At 39.5% G+C, this 27,483-nt stretch overlaps 1 protein-coding gene and 1 long non-coding RNA gene across 9 annotated transcripts in view; both read left to right on the top strand.

The window, feature by feature from the left end:
- Nucleotides 1-27,483, top strand: part of afg2a (AFG2 AAA ATPase homolog A) — a 518,183-nt gene that overhangs the window by 183,754 nt on the left and 306,946 nt on the right. The gene's annotated exons all lie outside the window — the stretch shown is intronic.
- LOC140485729 (uncharacterized) lies at nucleotides 19,117-22,825 on the top strand. The gene is made up of 2 exons (XR_011962420.1): nucleotides 19,117-19,876; nucleotides 20,779-22,825. It is a non-coding gene; the product is annotated as an uncharacterized lncRNA (long non-coding RNA).

Below are 27,483 nucleotides of genomic sequence, written 5' to 3'. Positions count from 1 at the left end.
ATGAAGCTAATACCTTAGTCTCGAACAGAAAGAATCTTACCTAAATACCTGTATCTCTCAAATTCTTAGCACTAGTGATCAGATTGCAAGTCCATTTTATGGGATTATTGGATTTTGTGATGAAATAGTGGGTGAATAAAAAGCCTGTTCACTTATAAGAATGGAGAAAAAAGAATTAACCATTTCACTGTCATGGATCTGTATTTAACTTTGAATAAACAAGACTCTTGCTCACATTATTTATAACACAAGCAAGAGTTGTTTTTGAAAATAAGAGTTTGCATTTTAGTGGGAAGACGTTCTGTCAAGTGCAATATTGAATAATTTAACCTGTCCCAAATATGCTTCTGGAATCAATGATGTCATATCTTGCATATGTACACTTAGAGAATAGAAATTGAGAGTATTTCTCAAGTATGAAAACCTATCTAGTTACTTGCATGCACTTCTCCAAGGTCTGGGAGCAATCAAATCTATAGATCATTCAAAACATAAAATCCATTATTTCTTTCATGCAAAGCTTAGGAGCTGTCCCTCAACAGACTTGTATATTCATGGTTCAGAGATAGTGCACAGGTTACAGGCCTCATGATTCCACAGCTTCCTGAATGCTAAAAATGCTAAATAGTTTCTGAATTCTTAGAAAAGCCACAGTGCTGATGCATTCTATGCCAAAGATTCTCACTTGGTGCTAACGATACCAAAATGTACATGTTATGATACCAAAAATTGTATGCACATTTGTCAAGATTTACCAGAACATTCAGACATAATGTAGTGATATGGTAGTAATGTAATGGTTTTTCTACTTTGACTATTATGGTTTAGACTAATTTCAGGAAGTATTTCAAACAGAATGAGTAATGACTACAATGATCTTCTGAATGAAGCAGAGAATGTGAAAATCTGGACTCATTAAATAGGCAACTAGATTTTGTGGTGCAAAGACCTTAGATTTCTATGGAAGGATAATTTGGATTTGAACTTAAAAGATTTGAGCAAATATGAATGATAAATCTATTTCTTCATAGTTCATTTGTGAGTTTTATCGAAGTATATCAATTTTATAAGAAGTCTTCCAAATTGAGTTAGCTATTTTTGATTTTTTTTTCTCTCCCTTAAAGGCACAAATTCAGGTGGGAACAATTGCACACTTGCCTTTTGTTTTAGCTATCTGTTGTCAAAAATACAGAGTTTTTTTTGTAATGACTATTTTTGCTGTGATCAGCTAATTCATTTGGTAAAGGGAATTAGAGTTGAGATGTAACTGATTTGCTCAGTAATTCAATAATTTGTGCATTGATTCATCTGGGTCAGAAGCATACACTTGATTATGTTTTGTAAATCAAATCATCTGTGTCACAATGTTAGCAAATTTAAGTGTCATTCAGGGTTACAATAATAATTAGTTCAAATTATTGTTCAGGGACTTCTACTGGTAAGCGTGCATTTATCAGATACAAATTGTCTCTGAACCTTTTCATAGATTAATATTCAGCTGATATTTAACAGTTTCTACTCACAGATGAAGAATACTCATTTAGGCATAGTTCCAGAGTGTAACCATATCTTGAGAAGAGTTACTGCTTTAGGAATGGGTGAGGAAAGAATTAAGTTGACTTGCAAAAGTATGACGAGAGGACAATTGATTTGTGTGCACCTTAAGTTAGAATTGAAATTAGATTAGATTAGATTACTTGCAGTTTGGAAACAGTCCCTTCAGCCCAACAAGTCCACACCGACCCTCTGAAGAGCAACCCACCCAGACCCATTAACCTACATTTACCCCTACACCTAACACTACGGGCAATTTAGCATGGCCAATTCACCTAACCTGCATATTTTTGGACTGTGGGAGGAAACCGGAGCACCCGGAGGAAACCCACACAGACACGGGTGGAATGTGCGAACTCCACACAGTCAGTCGCCTGAGGCGGGAATTGAATGCGGGTCTCTGGTGCTGTGAGGCAGCAGTGCTAACCACTGTGCCACCGTGCCGCCCAAATTAAACAGGGCTCCCAACTCAGATGGGTATTTTTGTCAGTCATTAGGAGTGAATGGTAGTGGGGAGAAAATCGACTGAACAAGTGGTGAATTATGAGAATGTCTTTCCCAGTTACGTAGTCAAATAGTGTTAGATGTTATGAAGTTAACTCCTTTTAAAAATGCAGACAGCTTAAAAAAAAATGAGGAAGAAGCCAATGGCTGGAGATGATTGGTTGTGAGTAGTATTGGTTTATTTGAAGCAGTAAAATTTGTTTTTATAAAACTCCTGATTCATATTTTGTTTGCTTTGCAAAAATGTAAATTGCTAGTTTGCCCCCTACCTTGATCAAAGAAACACTGCAGGCATGAGTGTAAAATGAGAGTTAGATAATGGAATGCACCAAATTGGCACAATGTTCAATCATGATAACTGTCAAATATAGACATTATTAAGTTTTCTTCAGATGTTGAAAAAAATGTTTTCACATCAAAGAGTTAGTGGGTGTTCCAATTTCTCATCGATTTCCATTGTGATTTTTCTGATAAGGTGTGCAATACAACTCATGCTTGCATAAATTAAAATACAGTTTAGTAGGCAAAATTAACTGAAAGATTAAGACCCCAGTACTAACAGGGAGGAGGGTAGGGTGCAGGAAAGCTTAAGAACCTAGCAGGCTTGATGGCAGCAGGAAATAGGCAATCAGAGTTGGAGGGATGGGAACCGGGTTAGGGCTTGTTGGATGGTTGGCAATTAAAGCTGGGGAGAGTGGCAAAGAGGATCAGCATTCAGGGCTGAGTGGAAGCCAAACCTCCTTGAGATGCTTAAAAAGGAGGGAAGTACTCCTTTTCCTTCTGGTCACAATGTGTTGAAGAAGAAAATTACTGCAGGACAACTCCTATTTTCCTTTGACTGCCAAGTTTTCGGACTCCTGGCAAGCAGTAAATTGTAGGCTCCAATTACTGTTGTGGGAGTCTGGATTAAATATTCTAAGAAGCTGCCCTGCCTCTCCATATCAGTACATTTGAAAGACCAAATATCCTGCAATATAAAGGACAGCAGATACATGAGCAGTAGACTGGAGGCCACTGAGTACTCGTTTCACTTTTAAATGTCCACATTGGTCGTATGGATATTTAATATCAAGGCCCAAATTCATTTTGTTGACCTTGGTCTTGGTACCAAATTTGTGGCTGTTTCATTTTCTCAGAAAAGGAAAGAGGAATCACAAACAGAGGTCTGAGGCAAAAAGTTGCATACTACGAGCAATTGTTCGCTCTGTGATAGAGGCTTGCTATCTGTAGTTTGCTACACAGCAAACCAGTAAAATATGCAGGCTGACTAATGCAGATGAAAAATAAATACAGAAAATGCTAGAAATACACATCAGGTAAGGTAAATCTGATTTTATTTCAGATTTCCAAAATTTTCATCACACAATCCCTAAAACGTGGAAACAGGCCCTTCAGCCCAACAAGTCCACATCGACCCTCTGAAGAGTAGCCCTCCCAGACCCATTCCCCTCGCCAATTACTCTACATTTACCCCTGACTAATGCACCTAGCCTGCACATCCCTGAATACTATGGGCAATTTAGCACAGCTAATTCACCTAACCTGCACATCTTTGTGATTGTGGAAGGAAACCCATGCGGACATGGGGAGCATGTGCAAACTCCACACAGACAGTCGACCGAGGCTGGAATCGAACCTGGTTACCTGGCACTGAGACAGAAGTGCTAACCGCTAAGCCACCGTGCCGCTCCAGTTTTGAATGTGAGTTAAATCCTCTTCCAGATATTCCCAGCATGAAGAAACTCTCTTCTTTACAAAAGAGGCCTGTTTACCTTTACTATTTTATTCACTTCATTTCTTTCTATTTCCTTTCTCCTGTTCAATCAGGTTTCTACAAAAACACACGTGTGTAGCCATATCTCCTTCCTTAGCAACAGTCTCCAACTCCAATTTATTCCATAATAAAAAGAGTGCAGAGAAACTCAGCAAGATTGGCAGTATCTGTGGAGAGATAAATAGAGTAAACTTTCCAGGTCTAGTATGACTCTCTTGAACCTGATCTCTTCATTGAGAACTGTCCACGTGACATTGACCACCTTAATTTCTCTACACCCTTCATCCTCTAATCTATCCCCCTCTGAACTTGCTGCACTTTATTCTCTCAAGACTAACCTTGACTTTGTTATTGAACAATTCAGAAAAACATCATTCTGGACTCAAAATGCTCACTTGGTTTCTCTTTCAAAAGCTGCTGTCAGACTTGCAGAGTTTCTCCAGGACTTTGTTTCTATTTCAGATTTCCAGTAATGATAGTACTTTTTTGTTAGCCAACTTATTCCACATAGTTTTCAAGTGAAATTTCACCATTGGTATTTTAATCTGACCACTCTTACATTCAGAACTTCTTGAACTATTCTGACTGCATCCTCGGATTCATGATGTATGTCAGACACTGCTACACACACCCCCTCGACCTCTCTCTTATGCAGTACTGACTCAGTCTATCTCAGCGCAGTCCAAAACCACAGTTTTGTTTTGCCACCACTTCATTTTGCCCTTTGATTGATTCCACGCTTCAGAAAAGATTTTTTAAACATCCCTCCACGTGTGAAGTATAAAGAAAACTGCTGATCTGTTGAGTATTTCCAGCATTCTGTTTTTTTTAATTTCAAAATTGTCAGGCTACATTTCCTTCAAAAATCTCATAATCAGAATGTATCAGTATTTGCAATTCATCATAAGTCAAGAATCGCTTGCAGAAAAGTTCCTGTCCTAACCAGATAATGAGAAACAGGGAACTTGGAGTTTAGAAAGTCTGAATGAAAGTTAGACACTTCTCTCACAAATGGGTGTGAAGGAAAATTAGAGGCAGATAACCTCAACCCTTCCTTTGGCAGAGTTCAGTGAACAGGCTGACAGTCCACTTGCAGTAAAGATCTGAAGGGGGAGTTTTAAAAAAAACTAGACAGGAAAAAAATGCTGGTGGGCAAATATAAATACAAATTCCTCGTGTTTTCCCAGTTTGCTTAATAACCGGAAAGCAATAAAGAGAAATAATTAAGTATAACAGTAAAAGGAAAGAACATTGCAACTTTCCAATCAACAGAAAAAATGTCATCAGCATAAAGAGGTGATTCACAAGATTTTTCTCCTGCTGGGATTCTGTAGAGGTCAGGATCTTGCCTGATCACTGCAGCTAATGGTTTCTTGCTGTAATAAATATTGTTTAAAGTGGTCATGGACAGCCTTGTAGAGTGCCTCTTTGTAATATAAAATATGTGAAATATTCAGCATTACTACTAACTTCCTCTTCAGGTGAAGAATATATTTTAAAAATCGGATCAAATCCAAATCTTTGTAAAATATATTAGAACAAGCAATCTTAAATACACACAACTTTAAAAAAGAACTTTTTTGGCATTCAAGAAAATAGATAGAACTGCTACAACCTACTCAGTTCAACTGCAGTAATGAAGTTATGTTTCTCAGATAAGTCTGAAAGGAGAGATTACCGGTAGTGATACCATTAAAAACCAAGATAACTTGTAGAATACTCTGCTAATGCTTTACACAATTGAATTGAATGGAAAATTTGCATCTTCTGTTGTAGCCTTTGAAATATAGGATTACATAAAATAGGTAGCACAGAAATAGGCCATTCAGCCTAATCAGTCCATGTTAGCATTCATGCCCACTCATGCTTCCTTCAGTATTTTCTGAAGTAAATTTATCTTTGTAACTCTCTATGCTCTTCTCCCTTAAATGCTTGTCTAACTTCCCTTCAAATGCCTGTACACTATTTGTTATTAGCCACTCCTAATCTTAAAGACTTAGACTCTCTTGCCTCAAAGTAGCTTCTTCTGAATTCCCTATTGGAATTTTGGTGATTATCTTACGTTGATAGCCTCTTATTATTCTCTTCTCCACAATTAGAAACATCACTCGAAAGATTTCAGAAATTTAAAGGTCGGTATTAAATCACCTCCCCTCCCAGCCTTCATTTCTCAAGAGAGGAGACCCAGGCTGTTCATCCTCTTCTGATATATAAACCTACAAATCATGCCTGGTATCATGCCTGTAAATCCTCTCTCATCCTTGTTAGTCTCTATATATTAGTTATGGCATAGATTGTAAAGTTATGTTGAAGCTATGCATAACATGTTTGTTATGCATATGTTTGGCTGGAGCAGGACTACTATATACTGTTCTGGTAACCATGATAACATTGGAGGAGTCCAGAGGACATTCACCAGGATATATCTTGCTTTGGAGCATTTAGTTGTAAAGAGAAAGTGGATAAGATTGGGTTGGTTTCTTTAGCATAGTGAAGGCTGTTGGGGAACCTGATTGAGATGTATAAGATCTTGAGGGTATAGGTAGTGTGGATAGGCAGCAGCTGTTACCCTTAGTTGAAGAGTCAATAACAAGGGGGCCTAATTTTATGCTAAAAGGTTTAGAAGGGATTTTTAAAAAAGCCTTTTCACACAGATAGTGGTAGGAAACTGGAAAGCACTGCCTGGGAGGGCAGTAGAGGTGGGAAACCTCACAACTTTTAAAAGGTACATGGATGAGCATTTGAAATGTCATAGCCAAGGTCCATGGCCTTGAATTTTTTCAAAACCTCTTGTTGCTTGTATGCGATGACTCTGGTGAGATACTACCTCCAAACCTAGAACATGTAACAATGAAGTGCCACGGGAGTTTACTTCTGCTATCTTGATGGTTTACGTCCCATCCCATGCAGGAGTGAAGAGGGTTCTTAATGAATAGACACTGCAATAAATAGCCTTGAAATTGAATACAGAGTCAAGATGAGAGTGCTGCTGGAAAAGCACAGCAGGTCAGGCAGCATCTGAGGAGCAGGAAAATCGACGTTTTGGGAAAATGCCCTTCATCAGGAATACCCCAAGGCATTGTTCATCATAGCCAGTGACTTCAACCAGTCCAATTTCGAGTGTGCTGCCAAGATGAAATGAACACTTTTCGTGTCCCACCAGAGGACCAAACACTTTGGAGCAGTGTTACACAAGTATCAAAGACACCTACTACTCCATTCCCCAGCCTGCAAAAGGCTGAGGTCCTCCTTCCAGCTCACAAGCAGAAACTGAAGTGTGAGGATCTGGTACAGAAAGCCGTACAGCTCTGGTCTAAGGTAATGGATATGCTCCTGTGTGACTGTTTGGAATCGGTGGACTGGTCTGTGCTCAAGAACTCAGCAGCCACCCTTAATGAGTATGCCATTTTTGTTCACAGATTTCATCAATAAGCATGTACAGTACTGCGTGCTTATGGTGAACTGGAAGATCCACACCCTATACAGAAGTCCAGGTCTAAGGCATTCAAGTTGGGTGACCCTGGCCTATAGAGGAAATCTAGGTACAATCTTCGTAATGCCATCAGGAACACCAAGAGGCAATTGCAGACTAAGCTAGAGTTCCAGACTAATCACATGAGCACACGTCAATTATGGCATGTTTTATGTGATATAACAAACCACAAAGCAAAATCGTGTTGAATCACTGATTACAATGCATCCCTTCCTGATGAGCTCAATGCATTGTATGCTCATTTTGAACAGAAGGTCAGTGAACTGATGTCACCCACACCGACAGCTTCGGGTGCAACTGTACCAACAGTCACCGTTACAGACTTCAGATTGGCCGCCTTGAAGGTGAAAACGACTGGCCCAGATGGAGTCCTCGGCCATGCACTCAGATCCTGCACAGACCAGCTGGTGGGCGTATCTGCAGACATCTTTAACCTCTCCTACTCCAATGTGAGGTGCAGGAAAATTCAAGCAACATGCCTTAATGCCTACTGCCTTATGCCTCTTACATCGATCATCGTGAAGTGCTTCAAGAGGTTAATAACAATACACATCAACTCCAGCTTCCCAGATTGCCTCATTCTGCTACAATTCGCTTACTGTCACAAAAGATCAATGGCAGATTCCATCTTCTTGACCTTACACTCATTCAGAACATCCAGATAACAAGAACACCTATGTCAGACCCCTTTGTATTGACTTTAGCTCCACCTTCAACACCATAAATCCAAAAGAATGCATCTCCAAACTCTGAGACCTACGACTCTGCTCACCCCTACCTCTGCAACTGGATCCTCAAATACCTGAGCTGCAGACCACAATCAGTAAGGATACGTGAAAACACCTCATTCACAATAATCCTCAACACTGGTGACTCGCAAGGCTGCATACTCAGCCCTTTACTATAGTCTTTATATACTCACAATTGTATGGACAAATTCAGCACTAACTACATTTACAAATTTGTTGATGACACCATGATAGTGGGTTGGACCTCACACAACAAAGGGATAGAGTAGAGGAAAGAGATAGAGAACTTAGTGCCATGGTGTAAAGACAAGAATCTCTCCCTCGATATCAACAAAATAAAGAGGCTGGTCATCAACTTTAGGAAGCAGAGTGGAGGACACACCTTTGTCTGTATCAGTGATGCTGAGGTGGATGTGGTTGAGAGCTTCCTAGGAGTAAATATCATCAATGATCCATCCTGTTCCGTCCATGTTGACGCTACAGTCAAGAAAGTCCACCAACACCTCTACTCCCTCAGAAAGCTAAGAAAATTTGGCATGTTTACAAGACATTTAACAATTTATATAGATGTGCCATAAAAAGCATCCTATCCAGAATCATCCCAGCTTAGAATGGCAACTGCTGTATCCAAGATCGCAGGAAATTACCAAGTCATGAACTTCACCCAATCCATCACAAAAACCAGTCTTTCTTCCATTGACCCTGTCTACACTTCCTGCTGCCTCAGGAAAGCACACAATATAATCAAAGCTTCCTCCCACCCAGCTATGCTCTCTTCCACTCTGTTCCATTGGGCAAAAGATACAAAAGTTTGAAAATTTAGGAACAACTTCTTTCCCACTGTTATCAGACTTATGAATGGGCCTGTCATATATTAGATTTGATCTTTATCTGCACCTTCTCTGTCGCTGTAACTCTGCATTCTGATCTATTTCCCTGATTGACTTATGTAAGGTATGATTTGTCTAGTGAGCATGCAAAACAATACTTTTCACTGTATCTAGATACATGCAACGACAATAAATCAATGCAAATCAAGTACTGGAGAGTGTGATTAGTGTAGATAAGTCAGTACAGATTCAATGGGCTGAAGGGCCTCTTCTGACTTAATGATACTATATCCTTTTCTTTCGTATTATTGTAATAGCAACTGCAAGCAGTATTTTAATGTGTGAACTCAGTAACGTTTCAAATATGTTGAACATAACTTCCCTGCTTTTAAATTATATCCTTTCAGAGATAAATCCTAGCACTTGGTTTATGACCTTGATAACTTAGGCAACATTTAGTAATTGGTCTGTTTGAATTCTCTTTTTTCCTGTACTCCACCACCGCTTAGATGGACTCCTAGTCTTCTTACTAGAAAGTTGTACCTCACATTTACCTATGTTGAACTTCTTTTGTCAATTATTCACCCATTCTGCAAATGTATTAATGCCCTTCCTTTGACTTGTTACGGTGCCATTGCAAATTTACAAATCATTTTTGATTCCAAAGTCCAAATTATTTAATTTGAAGTGACATGTAAATATCAATGGTCCCAGCATTGATCTTTGTGGACCACTAATTCCCACCTTTTGACACTCTGAATAACTACTTTTTATTCCTACTCACTCTTTTCTGTTTTGAAGCGAGCTAACAATCCCTGTTCTTATTTTCCTGCCATTGCATTCTTGAACCCTACACATTTGGATTAGATTCCCTACAGTGCGGGGATAGGCCCTTCGGCCCAACAAGTCCACACCAATCCTCTGAAGCGTAACCCACCCAGATCCATTTCTCTCTGATTAATGCATCTAACACTATAGGCAATTTAGAATGACCAATTCACCTTAGGGACTGTGGGAGGAAACTGGAGCACCTGAAGGAAACCCACGCAGACAGGGGGAGAATGTGCAAACTCCATACAGACAGTTGCCCGAGGCTGGAATTGAACCTGGATCCCTGGTGCTCAGAGTCAGCAGTGCTAACCACTGAGCTGCGTTATCTATTATGTGGCAGCTTAAGGAAAATTTCAATAAATTACATCTACTACATTACCAGTGTCTATTGTCTCTGTTAACATAAGAGGTTCGTGAAGGTTGGCCAGGCAGATTTGATTGCAGTTTAATAAATTTTACTATTATTTTATTCAATTATAAATCCTGACATGGAAAACCAAAATGTTGCTGCTTTTGATGTAAACTTCATATTGAGAGAAATGTGGTACACTAAATTATTTTTTGTCAGTGATTGGATTTGAAACTATTTTAGATGTTCATGTAGAAGGTTTTATGTTCCTAAAGAACCTAGATAGTGAACTTAGTGAAACCTCTACCTTAGCACAGTTGGTACTTTCATCTCAGAACTAAGTTATATTGATGACTGAACATAGCAAATATGAATTGCCCATAGTGTTAGATGCATTAATCAGAGGGAAATGGGTCTGGGTGGGTTACGCTTCAGAGGATTGGTGTGGACTTGTTGGGCCGAAGGGCCTGTCCCTGCACTGTAGGGAATCTAATCCAAATGTGTAAGGTTCAAGAATGCAATGGCAGGACAAAAAGAAAAGGGATTGTTAGCTTGCTTCAAAACAGAAAGATTGAGCATTGCAAATATGAAAAAGGTATATTAAGGTAAGTAAGGTCGATGTCTGATATTTCTACTTAAGGATTGCATTTTGGGAAATCAGGAAATTAACATGCCAATATGTTTTGTTTCATCTACATCCAGTCAGTATGCTGACAGTACATATAGGGCAGAGTTTGGAGAAAATCCTTTGTCGGTCCTGGAGCTACTAGTATTCAAAGTAATGGTGTGCAGCTGTTGACTGAGGGCAGTAACAACATTGACTTTGGTATCTTCTGTCATCAAATCATCTGCCAACATACAACAGTCTTGTGAACTGTGCACCAGAATAAGTCAGCTTCTTTTGGAAATTGTCCAAATAAATGTCATAGTAAATAGATGATAATATCAACATTCCCTCAATAGTATGTAGACACCTCTAAGAACCGAACTTGTGGCTGCTGTGGAGATGCCCTCGCAATTCCAGCTGCCTTTACTGCCCCATAATTATTTGCATACTGGAGTTTAATTCCACAGCTTCCACTGCAGATTCCTGCCAAGAAAAGATGCGATTCAGATGCAGGCAATGTCCTGATGTAGGCAGCTTCCATTTTAGAAACTCTGTATTTTTAGTCATAAATGAAGCTTAGAGCAGCCTGAACTTTTCATTTCAGCTAAGAAGTAGGTAACCAGTCGACTTATTTTAAAGAAAAAGAAACAAGAACTTTTATTTGCCTGCAGCTGCTAAGACATTCCAGAATGGATAGACAGTTGGCGCTTAACAGAAAACAGCATGCATTCAGGTTGACTGGGTGCGACAAATGGAGTCCCATAGAGGTCTGTGCTGGATCGTCACCTTTTTGTAATTTATATCTATGATTTAGACGAGTGGAGCGAAGGAATGACAATGAATTTGCAAATGACACAAAGTAGGAAAATATACTGGGAAGGTGACATAACCAGGATGCAGACCAATAGCTTAAGTGAGTGGGCAAAAATCAGATAGATGGAATAAAATGTGGAATTGGCAACTTTGATGAGAGAAAAAAGTAGCTGAATATTGTTTAAATGGAGAATAACTGCAGAAAACCAAAGTGCAGCAGGATTTAGGTGTCCAACTGCATAAATTACAAAAAAAACTAGTATACAAGTTGAAGCAAGTAATTCAGCTGTTCGTAGGTCGCTATCCTTCATTTCAAAAAGAATTGAACATAAAATAACTTCTGCATAGCATTAGTGAGGCCACATCTCCATGTGTGCAGTTTTGGTCCCCTTATTTAAAAAGAGTCTTTCAGATACTCCCTAGATACAGGAGTCATCCCTCTGAGTTGGAAAATTGCACGTCTCTACTTTTTTTTAAGAAGGGTGAAAGAGGAAAACCACTGAATTTTAGACCAGTTAGCCTAACATCAGTAGTGGGGAAATTGTTGCAGTTTATAAGTAAAGATGGGATATCTGAATGCCTTGGAAATTTTCAGTTAATCAGGAAGAGACAGCATGACAGGTAGGTCATGCATGACAACCCTGACTGAATTTTTAGAAGAGGTGATTAAGGTAGTGGATAGGGGAATGTCTATGGATAAAAACAGAAATTGCTGGAAACACTCAGCAAGCCTAGCAGCATCAATGGAGCAAAACAAAGTGGTGTTCTGAAGAAGGATTACTGGACAGGAAATATTTATTCTGCTTTCTCTCCGCAGTTGCTGCAAGTTCTGCTGAGTTTTTCCAGCAATTTGTTTTTTTTCTGATTTCCAGCATCCACGGTACTTTTTATTTTGTTGAATGTCTATGGATGTTGTTTATGTGGACTTCCAGAATGCATTTGATAAAATCCCACATAAACTTTTAATGAAAGTAGAAACCCATGGAATGGAGGCAAATTACTGATGTGACTGAAAGTAGGGATAATGAGTTGACAGGATGTGATCAGTTGACTCAAGTTGACAGGATGTGATCAGTACCGTTCCACAAAGATGTGTGTTTCACTTCAGTTATTCATATTGTTTATTGCAGACTTGGATAATGGCATAGAAAGTCATCATTTCAATGTAGATGATCACATAAAATCGCAAGGGATATTTATAATATATGTGAATGGGCATAGTGGTAGATGGAGTTCAACCTCATTAAATGAGAGATTATTCATTTTTGTTCGAGAAAGGATAGATCAGGGTATTTTATAGATGGCATGAAGTTAAATACAGTGGATGTCCAGAAAGACTTGGGATTTCAGGTGCATTAATGAATGAACAGTTGCAAAAAATAATGAAGAAGGATAGTGGAATGCCAGACTTTATATCCAGAGGACTGGAATACATGGATGCAGAAGTTCTGCTGAGCTCTGCAATACCCTGGTTAGACCCCATTTGGAGTACTGTGCACCGATCTGGGCACCACCTTAGAGGGAATACAACATGGATTTACCAGAATGATAGCTGACCTTCAGGGTTTAAGTTATGAGGAGAAATTATACAAATGAGGCTTGTTTTACCTAGAATTTAGAAGGTTAAGGGGTGATCTGATTGAAATCTTCAAGGTATTAACATGAAAAGGCAGGATAGATAAAGATAAACTGTTTATATCGGTTGGGGATTCTAGAACTAAGGGGCAAAGTCTAAAACCGTGAAGGAGAGGAAGAAAGAACTTCCATATAAAAAGGGTGCTAGATGTTTGTAACTCCCTTCCACAACTGACAGTTGATGCTCGATCAGTTGTTAGTTTTAAATGTGAGATAGCTATATCTTTGTTAAGCAAAGATATTAAGGGATATAGGCCAAAGGCAGGTATATGGAGTTAGGCCACAGTTCTGCCATGATCTCATTTGTGGAACAGCCTAGACTTTGTTCCAGTGTTCTTATGTTCCTGTGGTTGTGTTTTGTGTTGGTTCTGAGCAAGTCTATTAGACTGATACCTGGAATGTAACATAGAGTGCTTGTCTTATGGTGAAAAGTTGAACAGACTGTTGTTTGCAATTGAGTTTAAAAGAGTGGGGAATGATTTTATTGAAGCTGTAAGATCTTGAATAGTCTTGACATGGTAGACATGGAAAGGATTTGGTAACTCCAGAACTAGGACACACCAGTAAAATTAGAGGTCACCCTGTTAGGACAGAGCTGAGGGGAAATATTTTCTCTGAGGGTTGTGTGACCTTACAACTCTGTCTCAGGAAGCAATGGAAACAGGATAATCGAATATTCTCATGTTGGAGATGAAGGATTCTTATTTGGCAAGCTATTCAAAGGTAGTCTGGGGTAGATGGAAACATGGAATTCTGAGCAATGAGAGCAGTCATAATCTTAATTAAAGCAAATCAGGCTTGAAGGGCCAAATGGCCTGCTTTTGTTCCTAATTTGTATATTTATATGATAGATTCTGAGATGTTTGTATATCAGAATGAGATAATTCAGCTTTGTGTTTAGCCTCATCCCATGTTCCAGCTATTGGCCGATACCTTTATATTTATGCACTTCATTTGCATATTCAAATAATTTTAAATGTGATATTATTTGAGAAAAAAAATTTTTAGTCTCTGGAAGAGTTGACGGTTATGGGGAGTGGGCAGGAAGGTGGATTTGAAGCCCAATATCAGGCATTTGGTGTAGGATCGAGGACCCCTATGTTCTACCTCACACCTATGAATTATGTTATTGTGTTCTGCCACTACCATCCTTTCAAGTAGTGAGTTCTAAATCATTCCCAGGTGAAAAAAATCCTCCGCTTCTTCTACCAGTTACTTTGATCAACGCCCCAGGTTCCTTCCCTTCTAAATAAATTCTTACTATTCATTCTGTCTGGGCCCCACATTATTTTATTGGTCTTCAATCTTCTTACAATATCCTCCTGTCTTCCAAAGAAAACTATCCGACCAATACTATCTTTGCTTTATAGCTAAAACTTCCCAGTCATGGTAACATCCTCGTAAATTTCTTCTGCATATTCTACTTTGGTAGTTGTCAGTTTGCATTTCAATAGCTCATCCTGTCAAAGTTTTTAAAAGATGTTGTGACATTGTGAAAGAGAAAACAAAATGTAATCTGCATGTAGACAAACCAGAAACTGGAAGAACACAGCAAGTCAGGCAGCATCGGGAGGTGGAGAAGTCAACGTTTTGGATATAACCATACTTCAGAAGTATCCATTTAAATTTTCTCCCTAACTTTGGATTCTGAGGATGATCTTTTACTATATGAATGATTAAGTCGATTGTTTTGTGTACCTCACAGTCTATTGTACCTGGTTTCTCTGGCAAGGTGATTAAAAAGAGATTACTTGGCATTATCCCTGAATTCATGGAATCATCCGACGACGTTTCCGCCACCTCCAAATGGACCCCACCACCAGGGATATATTTCCCTCCCCACCCCTTTCCTCCTTCTGCAAAGACCGTTTCCTCCATGACTACCTGGTCAGGTTCCCGACCCCCCTACAACCCACCCTCCCTTCCTGGCACCTTTCCCAGCCATCGCAGGAATTGCAAAACCTGCGCCCACACCTCCCTCACCTCCATCCAATGCCCCAAAGGAGCCTTCCACATCCATCAAAGTTTTACCTGCACATCCACAGATATAATTTATTGTATCCGTTGCTCCCGATGCGGTCTCCTCTACATTGGGTAGACTGGACGCCTCCGAGCAAAGCGCTTTAGGGAACATCTCTGGGATACCCGCACCAATCAACCACACCGCCCCGTGGCCCAGCATTTCAACTCCCCCTCCCACTCTGCCGAGGACATGGAGCTCCCTCACCACCTGACGCCTGGAGGAAGAAAGCCTCATCTTCCGCCTCGGAACACTTCAACCCCAGGGCATCAATATGGACTTCACCAGTTTCCTCATTTCCCCTTCCTCCACCTAACCCCAGTTCCAAACTTCCAGCTTAGCACTGTCCCCATGACTTGTCCTACCTGCCTATCTTCCTTTCCACCTATCCACTCCACCCTCCTCTCTGACCTATCACCTTCATTCCACCCCCATTCACCCATTGTACTCTTTGCTACCTTCCCCCACCCACCTCCCTGACCTATCACCTTCATGCCCACCCCCACTCACCTATTGTACTCTATGCTACTTTCTCCCCACCCTCACCCTCCTCTCATATATCTCTCCATCCTCCAGCACTCTGCCTGTATTCCTGATGAAGGGCTTTTGCCCGAAACATAAACTTTCCTGCTCCTCGAATGCTGCCTGAACTTCTGTGCTTTTCCAGCACCACTCTAATCCATTATCCCTGAATTGTAGATGTTATTAATGATAATAGTCACTTATTCAGTTCTTAATCTCATGTTGTTTCAATAATTTTCTTCCTTCACCCAATACAGGTTCTTTCCCACTCTTCTTTGTCTTCATAATGTACTCCACTGCCTTTAAAAAAAATATTCTGAGCCTGTGCTTTAATTTTTATTATTGTTCAAGGTCCTCTGTCATCATTGTGTGGTTCTTCTATGTATTACTCCATAATTTCCTGATTCAGTCCTTTTTCATTAAAATTGAACCATCCTTTTATTTCAAGCATTTCATCAAACTGTTCTATTTTGAAATGCCATTAACAAATTTTAAGGAGATGATTTTTTTTATTGTTTTGATTGAAATGTGTTTGCTGTTTAACCATTTGTCATTCTCATTTTTTGCACTTTTTATATTATAGTTCAGTCTGTTATGCTCTGAATACAACAGTTTTGTTTTTCTTATTTATCCATCCATATGTCAAGACCTCTTTGAACATGTTGAACTTCTCTTCTGCATTTGTCATTTCTTCCACCTGCAAGGTTGTTATTATCATCTACCTAGAATGTTTATTTAATGACAGAATATTTCAGTAATTAAATATCCTATTTCTTTGGAATTCCTTTTTCTTAGGAATTTTCAGCTTGACTTCTATTGTAGCAACCACTGTATGGCTATTACATACTGCCAAAGAATATGATTTTGACTGTTTAACTGAGTTTCTGAAATATCTATTTATTGCAATCAAGTCAATTTGATCTCTAGCTGATTTTCTAGATAGTTTTGAAACATTAAATAATTACCAATGCAGATGTGTCATAATTTGCTGGCAGTTTTCCATTACAGTTGAAGACAGTACATCGTAATTTCAGAATGCTAGCTTCTATGAATTGTGGCTAACTATTCCTATTGTGAAGGAATTTGGATCTCAAAAACTATTATGCATTCTTTGTATGCATTATATCATGTCCCAGACTAATTTTCTTGTGATTGATTCAAGAATATTAAGCTTAATATTCCACATTGACCATATTTAGGTGTCAGGGAGAAAAGCTATGTAGTCTATTCCTGTCCATTAATACATCAAAATTTGGGACTCCCTTATCTGAGTAAATTTGCACTTTCGTCAATAAACATAGTAGGCAACATTTCTCTCAGACTAACTCCCACAGCGAGTTGTGACTAATTCAACCTCGACTAACTGTCTTTGTCTTCCTCAAGTGTGCAAAATGATATGAACTTGGAAAACCACTTGGGGTCAGGAATGGTTCATTTGAATAAACAAGATATACTGGAAGTACATCAAAGCAGAATATCCTGGGGTATTGCATTTGAAATTAGTCATTCTTGGTTTACCCTTTTAGGAAACAAGGTAATAACTTATACTGGTCATTTAGAAGATAATTATGTTAAATATTAGGTGTTGCAAGCAAGGTTTCCTGATCAAAAACAGCTCAAGGAAGTTCGGTTGGGTAATATTTTAAGTCTGCAGTGGTGCCACATAATATTAACATGCCCAACTGTTTTAGTCCAGGAAACTTTGCCTACAGCATCTAATGTCTAAATAATTATTCCCTAACTGATCAATCTAGATTATTGCCTTATTTCCTATCTAGTGTGATATTAGTACATTTTCTTCCTAACTGATTTATTTCATAATTATTTTTCCATACCTGATTAAGGATGTAATTTGTTATTACGTTCTGCTTCATGACTTGCCAAGTTTGCTATTTTCACTGTGGCTTTTGCATGTGCAACACTTTTCTATTTGCCCAGGATTATGTTTTGAGGAGACACCAGTACAACTTGCCACAAATACCAACTTCACGAATTAATGTGGTCCACTGTTGATGAACTTTCTTTTATTTCAACCTTTGTAGCTCATGCAGCAGGTAGACCAAAAGTGTGAATGCATGCAAGTCTGGCACTGAGAGACAGCATTGTGAATTATAACCTTCCGGAGTTTGCCTTAAAACTCTGATATGGCTGTACTGTATTTCCTTAATTTGAGAAGGAAAAAAATAAGTTACTCACTTGTCATTATGAATTTAGAATTTTCACTGTGAAAGGCAAAGTATTTCTTTAATTGTAATGGAAGATGACTATACTTTCAGATGTGACCTTCAGTAAAATAGTGAAAGGAAAAGTTGGAACTGTAAAAGATACCAGAAGTTTGCAATTAGAAGATTAAGATGGGATAGCAAACACTCTGAATAAAACAATTACTTACTCAAAGGGAAAATGAATAATATGCACTCCTCAAATGCCAATAACTTAGACAAGGTGAATTACATTGATATTTTTATGAAATGGGAGATCTAATAAGACTAAAAGGATCCAAAACATTAATATTCCAGGATGGGTATCATTTACCCAAGAAAGGAAGATTTTTAATGCAAAGACAAGATCATGGCTCATCACTGGACACTGACTAGTTGATGGGAAGCAGGCCAGTGTGACATGCCTATTCAAAAGGAAGAGCAATCAGTTGGGTATCTAACAGACTCATTAGTTTGACTTCAGTAATTAAACTTCAGTATTATCTGTAGAACATCAACCAAGTCACTAACAGTTTTAATGGCTTAGAGGAAATGTTTCTCAAAGTCTCGTGGTACATAACGTGTTGAAATAACCAAACGCTGTTGAGAAGCAATGAGCAAAGTCAATGTACTGTTAAACCATAAAGCAAAAAACAGTCAAATATAAATGATAGATTATGATGAAACAGTAAAGTACTTTTATCAGACAAAACGTTGAATCCAGTTCCTATCATTAAGACACAAGGGATCAATTTATGGATTGGCTGCAATACATAGCAGTCAGCTTAGTAGCCTTCTCGGCTAAATTTTCCTGAGCTGTTTGAAGATAAAATGCAAGAAAAGATGTCACTAGCAGTCTATGTGCCATTCTGCAACCTCTGTTTCTGACTGCTGATGTTTCTGAAAACAGAAAGGCAGGAAGCAGCCCGAAGGTGAAGGCTTCTTAATAGACTGTGTTGAGGCCATTAGAGGGCTCATTAAGAGCTCGTCGTTTGACTTCCTGAGGCTTTCATTCAGAGTTCCCTAAAGCTGACCTCTCTGGCTGGAATGGGATGGCAGCACTGAAACTGTTCTATTTAGTACAATAAATATTTAAATGCATGTAGCAGTCACAACAAAATAAATTAATAGCATACATTCAAGTAAACAAATATGATATGATAGTCATTGCAGAGATGTAGACGCAGGAAGACAAAATTGGAGCCCCAAATATTAAGGAATGTATAATATATAAGAACAATAGGAAGCAGTGTAAAGATAGAAGGTTTGGGACTATTAATCAAAGATAGCGTAGGTGCAATAGTTAAAGATGACCTCAGTTCAGAAGATCAACATGTTGAATCGGTTTAAGTGCAAATGTGGAAAGTAAGAAAAATAAGTCAGGAGTGGGAATAATATAATCCAGCAGTAGTAACCACAATGTAAGCTAAAATCTGTAAGACAAAATATTGGGTGTTTGTGATAAAGGGATGGTGATAATCATGGGTGATTTTAATTGATGTTTAATAACCTGGAAGAATCAAATTGGGACAATTGTAATATGGATAAGGAATTATTTTAATACTTTCAAAATTGGTTCCAGAATATGCAACTCTAAGAAACTATCAGAGTAGGTCATTTTAGATTTGGTATTATCTAAGGAGGCAGGATTTATTAATGACCTTTGTAATGGCATTTCTGGATACAGTGACCGCAACAAGACAAAATTTGTAGGTACAGAAGAAGCCATTCACCGCATCGACTCTCCATTATTCAATGAGATCACGGCTGATCTAATAATTTACAAATCCACTTTTATATCTTTCCCCATGTGATAATGCTGCTCCTTTAATAAGGTTATGTTGTCCTTGTTTTTGTTTCAAAAGGGGTCATAAAGGCAGAGGTTCTGATGTGTCTGGAAATATCTATTTGATGTAGGTTTGCTCGCTGAGTTGGAAGGTTCATTTCCAGACGTTTCATCATCCTACTAGGTAACATCTTCAGTGGGCCTCCAGGTAAAGCACTGCTGATAATTCCTGCTTTCTATTTATATGTTTGGGTTTCTTTGGGTTGGTGATGTCATCTCCTGTGGTGATGTTAATTCCTGTTCTTTTTCTCAGGGGGTGGTAGATGGGGTCTAACTCGATGTGTTTGTTGATAGAGTTCCAGTTGGAATGCCAGGTTTCTAGGAATTCTTGTGCGTGTCTTTGTTTGGCTTATCCTAGGATGGATGTGTTGTCCCAGTCGAAGTGGTGTCCTTCCTTATCTGTCTGAAAGGATACTAGTGAGAGAGGGTCATGTCGTTTTGTGGCTAGTTGATGTGCAATGTCTTAAGTACGAACCTCCCCTTAACACCCCACTAGCCAAAAGAATAACATAGCAAAACAGCCATCCGCAGAATGCTTAGAGAAATGATTGATGATGCCCACAACAGACTCCGTAAATACAACCGGGAAAGCTTGCACCAAGTATCTTTACTCACTCATGAAACAGACCATGAATGGACAGACACAGTACAACAAGCATAGATATTAGACAGCGACAAACGCAGAAAATGAAAAAAGTAGACCTGCAGAAAAACCTAGACAAACTTACACAAAGTAACTACACTGACAACACAGAAGCATGGATAAAAAAACTTTTCTGACCGACCCTTAACAGACACTGAAAAAGCCGTCTCAGTACGAGGATTAAATTACAACTGCCAGCATGCGGACAAGAAATATTTCTTAGCAGCATTAGAAACAACACTAAAAGACAACCAACTCACAGAAGAAACTCAGCAAACTATCAGACAGGTAGTCGCACCAACATTAAACAGAAAAAAGGAAGGAAACACAGTCAATACTTTTTTTAAAAGAAAGGAAAGCACTGGAAAGAGTAAAAAAGTATAAAAACATTGTTATTCTACCTGCAGACAAAGGACGCTTGAAAGTCATTCTAAATCAAACAGACTACATTGAAAAAGTGAACACACTGATTGCAGATGCCAACACTTACCAACAAGTGGCGACAGACCCGACCCCACAACTAGAGAACTGAATCACCGCCCTACTCAAAAAACTTCAGAAATCTGGAGAAATAAATAAGACTGACTTCCAAAAAATGAAACCAGATGGATCCAACACACCAAGCTTCTACGGATTACCCAAAATTCACAGACCAGAAGCCCCCTCAGACTCATAGTCTCGCTACCTGGAACACCAACTTGCAGATTGGCCAAGGAGTTACACCAAAGACTAAAACATTTAGTAGAAGACTCACTCCACTCCATCCACTCGATCCAAGAATTCCTGAAGATCATCAAAGATACTAAGAAGAGGATGAAATAATGGTCTTCTTTGATCAATCAGCATTAACCTGGCCAAGTATACACTGCCTACACGATTAGAAGACCCAAAGGCACATACACCAAAAACACCAACTTCATCAGCAAGGACAGTATCGTCAAGCTAGTGGACCAATGTCTTACCACCCACTTCACCTTCAACAACAAAACCTACAGACAAACCAACGGAATACCCATGGGATCTTGGCTATCAGGGTTCTTAGCAGAGGCAGTAATGCAGAGACTTGAACAAATAACTCTGCCAACCGTCCAACCCAAACTTTGGGTCCACTATGTGGATGACACCTTTGTCATCACTAAATGAAACAAATTAGAGGAAACCTTCAAGACCATCCTTACTGGCATAAAATTCACTCAAGAGGAGGAAAACAACAACAAACTGCCATTCCTAGATGTCACAGTAATGCGAACAGCCAATGGAGAATTTGAAAACCAGCATCTACAGGAAAACAACACAAACAAACCAAATATTGAACTACAGAAGCAACCATCCCAACACCCACAAACGAAGCTGCATCAGAACCTTATTTCAATGAGCCAACACTCACTGCAGCACAGAGGCGCTATGCAAAGCAGAGGAAAATCACCTATGAACCCAATGAACACAGTCCGCTGATTTCTTAGCAACAGACACAAACAAGCAGACAAGACACGTCCAGAAACCCTAACATCAAAGACATCTCCCCTACATCAAAGACATCTCGGAAATGACTGCCAGACTACTCAGACCCCTTGGCATCATGGTAGACCACAACACACTAAAATAGCAGTTAATGAACTTGAAGGACCCTATATAGACAACAAGCAAAACTAATGTCATTTACAAAATACCTTGCAAGAAATGTAACAAACACTACATTGGACAATCAGGCAGTAAACTAGACACCAGGATACATGAACATCAACTAGCCACAAAACGACATGACCCTCTCTCACTGGTATCCTTACATATAGATGAGGAAGGACACCACTTCGACTGAGATAACATGGCATTCCAACCGGAACTCTATCAACAAACACATCGAGTTAGACCCCATCTACCACCCCCTGAGAAAAAGAACAGGAAATGACATCACCACAGGAGATGACATCACTAATCCAAAGAAACTCAAACATATAAATAGAAAGCAGGAATTATCAGCAGAGCTTCGCCCGGAGGCCCACAGCTCAGTGAGCAAACTGACATCCAGAACCTCAACCTGAGCTACAAATCTTCTCAAAACTTGCTAATATTTACTTGAGAAAGCTTTTAAGTCTTTCTTTCAAAACACTAGTCCAATGAAAGACAGAATAGCTGTTTCTCCCAGTTCAGGGTTTGGTTTGGTCTGGTTTTAGCAAGCAGTCAGTTTGGAGCGGTGGGGAAATGGTTCCCGGATTCAACAAAAGTTTTCTTGCTGACTCTTTTTCTGACATCTCTCCTGTAAGAACCTGTGTTTGATTTTACCTTTTTTTGCAAAGGCAGTGTTTATGAGGATGTTGCAAGTATTTAGAACAACATCATTAGGTTGCGATAGAGTCGATTGAGTTTTCAGATAAGTTATGTTATTCTAAATTTGGTTCTCTTTTGTTCATGTTTCATTCAGTAGTCTATAAATAAATTGTGTTTTGTTTACAACTGAGTGGTTGGACAAGCTGCATCGCTCCTGGAATATCCACCTTACACCTGCTCAAAACAACTAGAAAAGTTAGGATCTAGACTACCTTCTTGAAATGTTTTGAGGGATTCTGGCCTGGTCCATATCACTCATAACCTTTGATTCAATCCTGATTCAAAATTTGACTATCTCAGCCTTGAATAAAACTTACTGACCCACCTTTGACAGCCCTCTGCAGGAAAGAATTCTGCACATTTGCTACCCAATGAGAGAAGAAGTTCCTTCTCATTTCTGTCTTCAATGGGCGAACTCTTATTCTGAGACAATGCCCTCTGATCCTTGACTTTCCCACAGGGGGAAACCACTTCATCGTATCTACCTTGTCAAGACTCCTAGAATCTTATATGTTTAAACATAGTTGCCTCTCATTCTTCTAAACTCCAATGAGTACAGGCCCAACCTACTCAACATCTCCTCTAAAACAGTTCTTCCGTACCTGTTATCAGCCAAGTGAATCTTCTCTGGACTGCTTCCAATGCCAGTATATCTTTACTTAGATAATGAACCCAAAACTTTTCATTGTATTCCCGCTTTTGTTTAACTAATGCCTTAGTGCATGTTTTAACATGACAGTTGCATTGCTGTACAACCTCACATTACAGAAAATTACACTACGGGAAACCACTGTAGAAAATCGCTATGCCTGTTTAATAGAAAGTTTGTGTAACACTGTGTCTATAATTCGTCAGTCGCGCTGTAGCCAATTAGCGTTGATGAAACATGCATTGTACCAGAACGCACTGTATAGTAATAGCCAACGTATAATCACTTGGCCTTCATACCATTATGTTGAAATCACAGATGTGTGTGTCCCTTATATGATTAAATTTTTCATTCAGTTTGAAAAGAAGAATCATGAGTTTTATACTATTTTTAGCTTTAAAAATTGCAACTATGTTGGCATCAAACTGAAACATGTTGAAGTGAACTGAGATACGAGTCTATGAGATAAATCATTAGAGAAGACTTGACATTCAGAATAATAAAAATAGTTAAAGGAAGAAGTTAAGGAAAACATCAAACTTGAGGAAAACGCATATAGTGGCAGGTCAGATGATATGTCAGGACATAAATTTCAGCAGGGAATGACTAAAATGTTAATCAGGCTAATGGGATTAGAGTACATGAGAAAGCTAGCTAAAATTGTAAGATCAAATAGCAAGAGTTTCTACGGGTAAGAAAACAGGTGAAGAATAAATAGTGAATTTTGGCAATCTGAAGTGTAATAATGGGAGTTCACAATACATAATAAGGAAATGGCAGATGAAATGAACACATTTGTTTCTGACTTCACCAGGTAGGATACAAAAGATATTCTAATGATACTGTAAATCAGAACACAGAAGGGAAAGAAGAACTTTGTCACCAGAGAATCAGTTCTGAGCAAACTGATGGGGCTGCTAAGCCCTAATGGAACTCATTCAAGGGTTTAAAAAGGTGGCTAATGAGGTATTAGATACATTGATATTAATTGTCTTAGCTTTGCTAGGTTCTTAAAATGTCCCATTAGACCGAAAAGTAGCAAATTTCACTTCTTCATTCAAGAAGAGACAGAGGGAAAACATAAGAGACAATGGGCCATTTAGCTTGAAATTTGTGTGTGGTGGTGTTCAACTGTATCATTAAGGAGGTTATAGAAGCAATAGAAAATTCAAGATTCCAACTCCATTTTAATTTAGCCCCCTCCCTAACTCTCCATTACCTTTGATGGTCTGCATTGACCTTAATGAGGCTTGCATTCAAATTAATCACTTGGAAAACACAAGTGATTTACTGGTGGTCATTAATAAGTGCAAAAACAAACCCACAGATGATTTAGTGAAAGGAAAAAAAACATGCAGCTGTTCGTAAGAGCACTCATAGAGTCAGAGATGTACAGCATGGAAACAGACCCTTCGGTCCAACCCGTCCATGCCGAGCAGATAACCCAACCCAATCTAGTCCCACCTGCCAGCACCCTGCCCATATCACTCCAAACCCTTCCTATTCATATACCCATCCAAATGCCTCTTAAATGTTGCAATTGTACCAGCCTCCAATACATTCCTCTGGCAGCTCATTCCATACACGTACCACCCTCTGCGTGAAAAAGTTGACCCTTAAGTCTCTTTTTTTATGTCTTTCCTCTCTCACCCTAAACCTATGCCTTCTAGTTCTGGACTCTCTGACCCCAGGGAAACGACTTTGCCTATTTACCCTATCCATGCCCCTCATAATTTTGTAAACTTCTATAAGATCACCCCTCAGCCTCCAATGCTCCAGGGAAAACAGCCCCAGCCTGTTCAGCCTTTCCCTGTAGCTCAAATCCTCCAACCCTGACAACATCCTTGTAAATCTTTTCTGAACCTTTTCAAGTTTCACAACATCTTTCTAATAGGAAGGAGACCAGAAATGCACGCAATATTCCAACAGTGGCCTAACCAATGTCCTGTACAGCCGCAACATGATCTCCCAACTCCTGTACTCAATACTCTGACCAATAAAGGAAAGCATACCAAACACCTTCTTCACTATCCTATCTACCTGTGACTCCACTTTCAAGGTGCTATGAACCTGCACTCCAAGGCCTCTTTGTTCAGCAACACTCCCTAGGACCTTACCATTAAGTGTATAAGTCCTGCTAAGATTTGCTTTCCCAAAATGCAGCACCTCTCATTTATCTGAATTAAACTCCATCTGCCACTTCTCAGCCCGTTGGCCCATCTGGTCCAGATCCTATTGTAATCTGAGGTAACCCTCTTCGCTGCCCACTACACCTCCAATTTTGGTGTCATCTGCAAACTTACTAACTGTACCTCTTATGCTCACATCCAAATCATTTATGTAATTGACAAAAAGTGGAGGGCCCAGCACCGGTCCTTGTGGCACTCCACTGGTCACAGGCCTCCAGTCTGAAAAACAACCCTCTACCACCACCTTGGAGGAGAAAAATCTTATTTAGCAAATCTATTCGAGTTCTTTGAAGGTCTAATATGCAATCTGGATAAAAAGGAACCCACTGACATGGTGTACTTGGATTTTCAGAAAATATTTGACAAGATGCCACAAAAATGATTATTGCGCAAAGTAGAATCACAAGTTGTAGGGGGTAAAATATTAGCATTGATAGAAAATTGGCTGATAAAAACTGAAGAACTGCCGAAGTTGAAAATCAGAAACATTTGTTGGAAAAGCTCAGCAGGTCTGGCAGCATCTGTAGAGAGAAATCAGAGTTAATGTTTCAGATCCAGAGACCCTTCCTCAAAAAGTTGGTTGGCTGGAAGAAAACACAATATGCGAAAGGCTGCATGTGACAAATGGGGTTCTGCAAGATCTTTGCTGGGGCCTCAAATTTTACAATTTATATCCCAATAACTTGGGTGAGTGGATTGAGGGCATGTTAGCTGGATTTACAGATGACACAGAGATAGGTAAGAATGAACAGCATGGTGGCACAGTGGTGAGCACTGCTGCCTCACAATGACAGGGACCCAGGCTTGATTCCAGCCTTGGGTGACTGTATGGAGTTTGCATAGCCTCCCTGTCTCTGCGTGGGTTTCCTCCCACAGTCGAAAGATATACAGGTTAGGTGGATTGGCCATGTTAAAAATTGGCCTATAGTGTGCAGGGATGTGTAGGCTAGCCATGGTAAATGCTCCATGTGTGGGTTTTGGTGGGACAGAGGTGGAAGCAGAAATGCTAGTATCTGAAGAGAAACTTTTAGGCAACAACTGTCTTATTCTTACACCATTACATTGAGGTAGTCATTTCATTGGCCTACCAGAGGACAGCTTTCTGGGCAGATGAGACTCTGCAAGGCCTTTTCAACTGAGCAGTCCAGAGTCACCCAAACATAGATTTATTAAATCTATCAGCTGCTTTCTTTAGCAGGGCTTAATAGCTTGATCTGAGTTGTTTACAGCGGAGCCGTATGTGATCTTGCTTGTTCCCTTCTCCCTGGGAAGATCATGGTGTTCCTTTCCACTACTGTGGCTGGTGCCCAGTGCGACTCAATATGAGGATTGATATTCCAGCCTATCCTGTGAGGAACTCAGACTTCCAGTCTCTGAGTGGATCCTTTTGACATTGATAATAATTGAAGCAGTGCCTTATTCTCCTGATGTACTCCTTCTCCTTCTCCAGGGCACAAAGTCACTCCTCTTCCTTTTCCATCTGCAGGATCCATACATCTGCAGGATCCTGCTTCCGGGTACCTAGATTGGTTAAGTTGTTAGGGTTAGGATGGTGTACATGTGATCACAAGCACTGGATGTGTGAGATGAGATCATATGGAGCATTGAAGTGGGGTAAAGTTTGAGAGGTAAAGGATCAGGATTGGTTGTAGATATATAAGGAAACGCAGATCTTTAAGTGAAATGTCCCAAAGGTCTGCCTCTGCCACTCTGCTCCTGATTACCAATTGCATTGCTACCTCATCTTAGAGTCATGTTCCCCTTGTCAGGCAGGTAACTGTTAAATGCTATTTTGTACTGGAATAGAAAGAAGCGTTGGAGAGATATGATAGTTTGTCTGAAAAATGTAATAGTGTGGAACATGTGAATACCAATGTACAGGACCTCTGCGGTCTCTGTTCTCCACTTTGAACACTAGGCTTGCTCTTTCGTTCCACGGGAGCCTT

Source organism: Chiloscyllium punctatum, chromosome 14 (genome assembly GCF_047496795.1).
Source record: "Chiloscyllium punctatum isolate Juve2018m chromosome 14, sChiPun1.3, whole genome shotgun sequence".
Lineage (NCBI taxonomy): Eukaryota > Metazoa > Chordata > Chondrichthyes > Orectolobiformes > Hemiscylliidae > Chiloscyllium > Chiloscyllium punctatum.
This window is presented reverse-complemented; position numbering and strand designations above follow the sequence as displayed.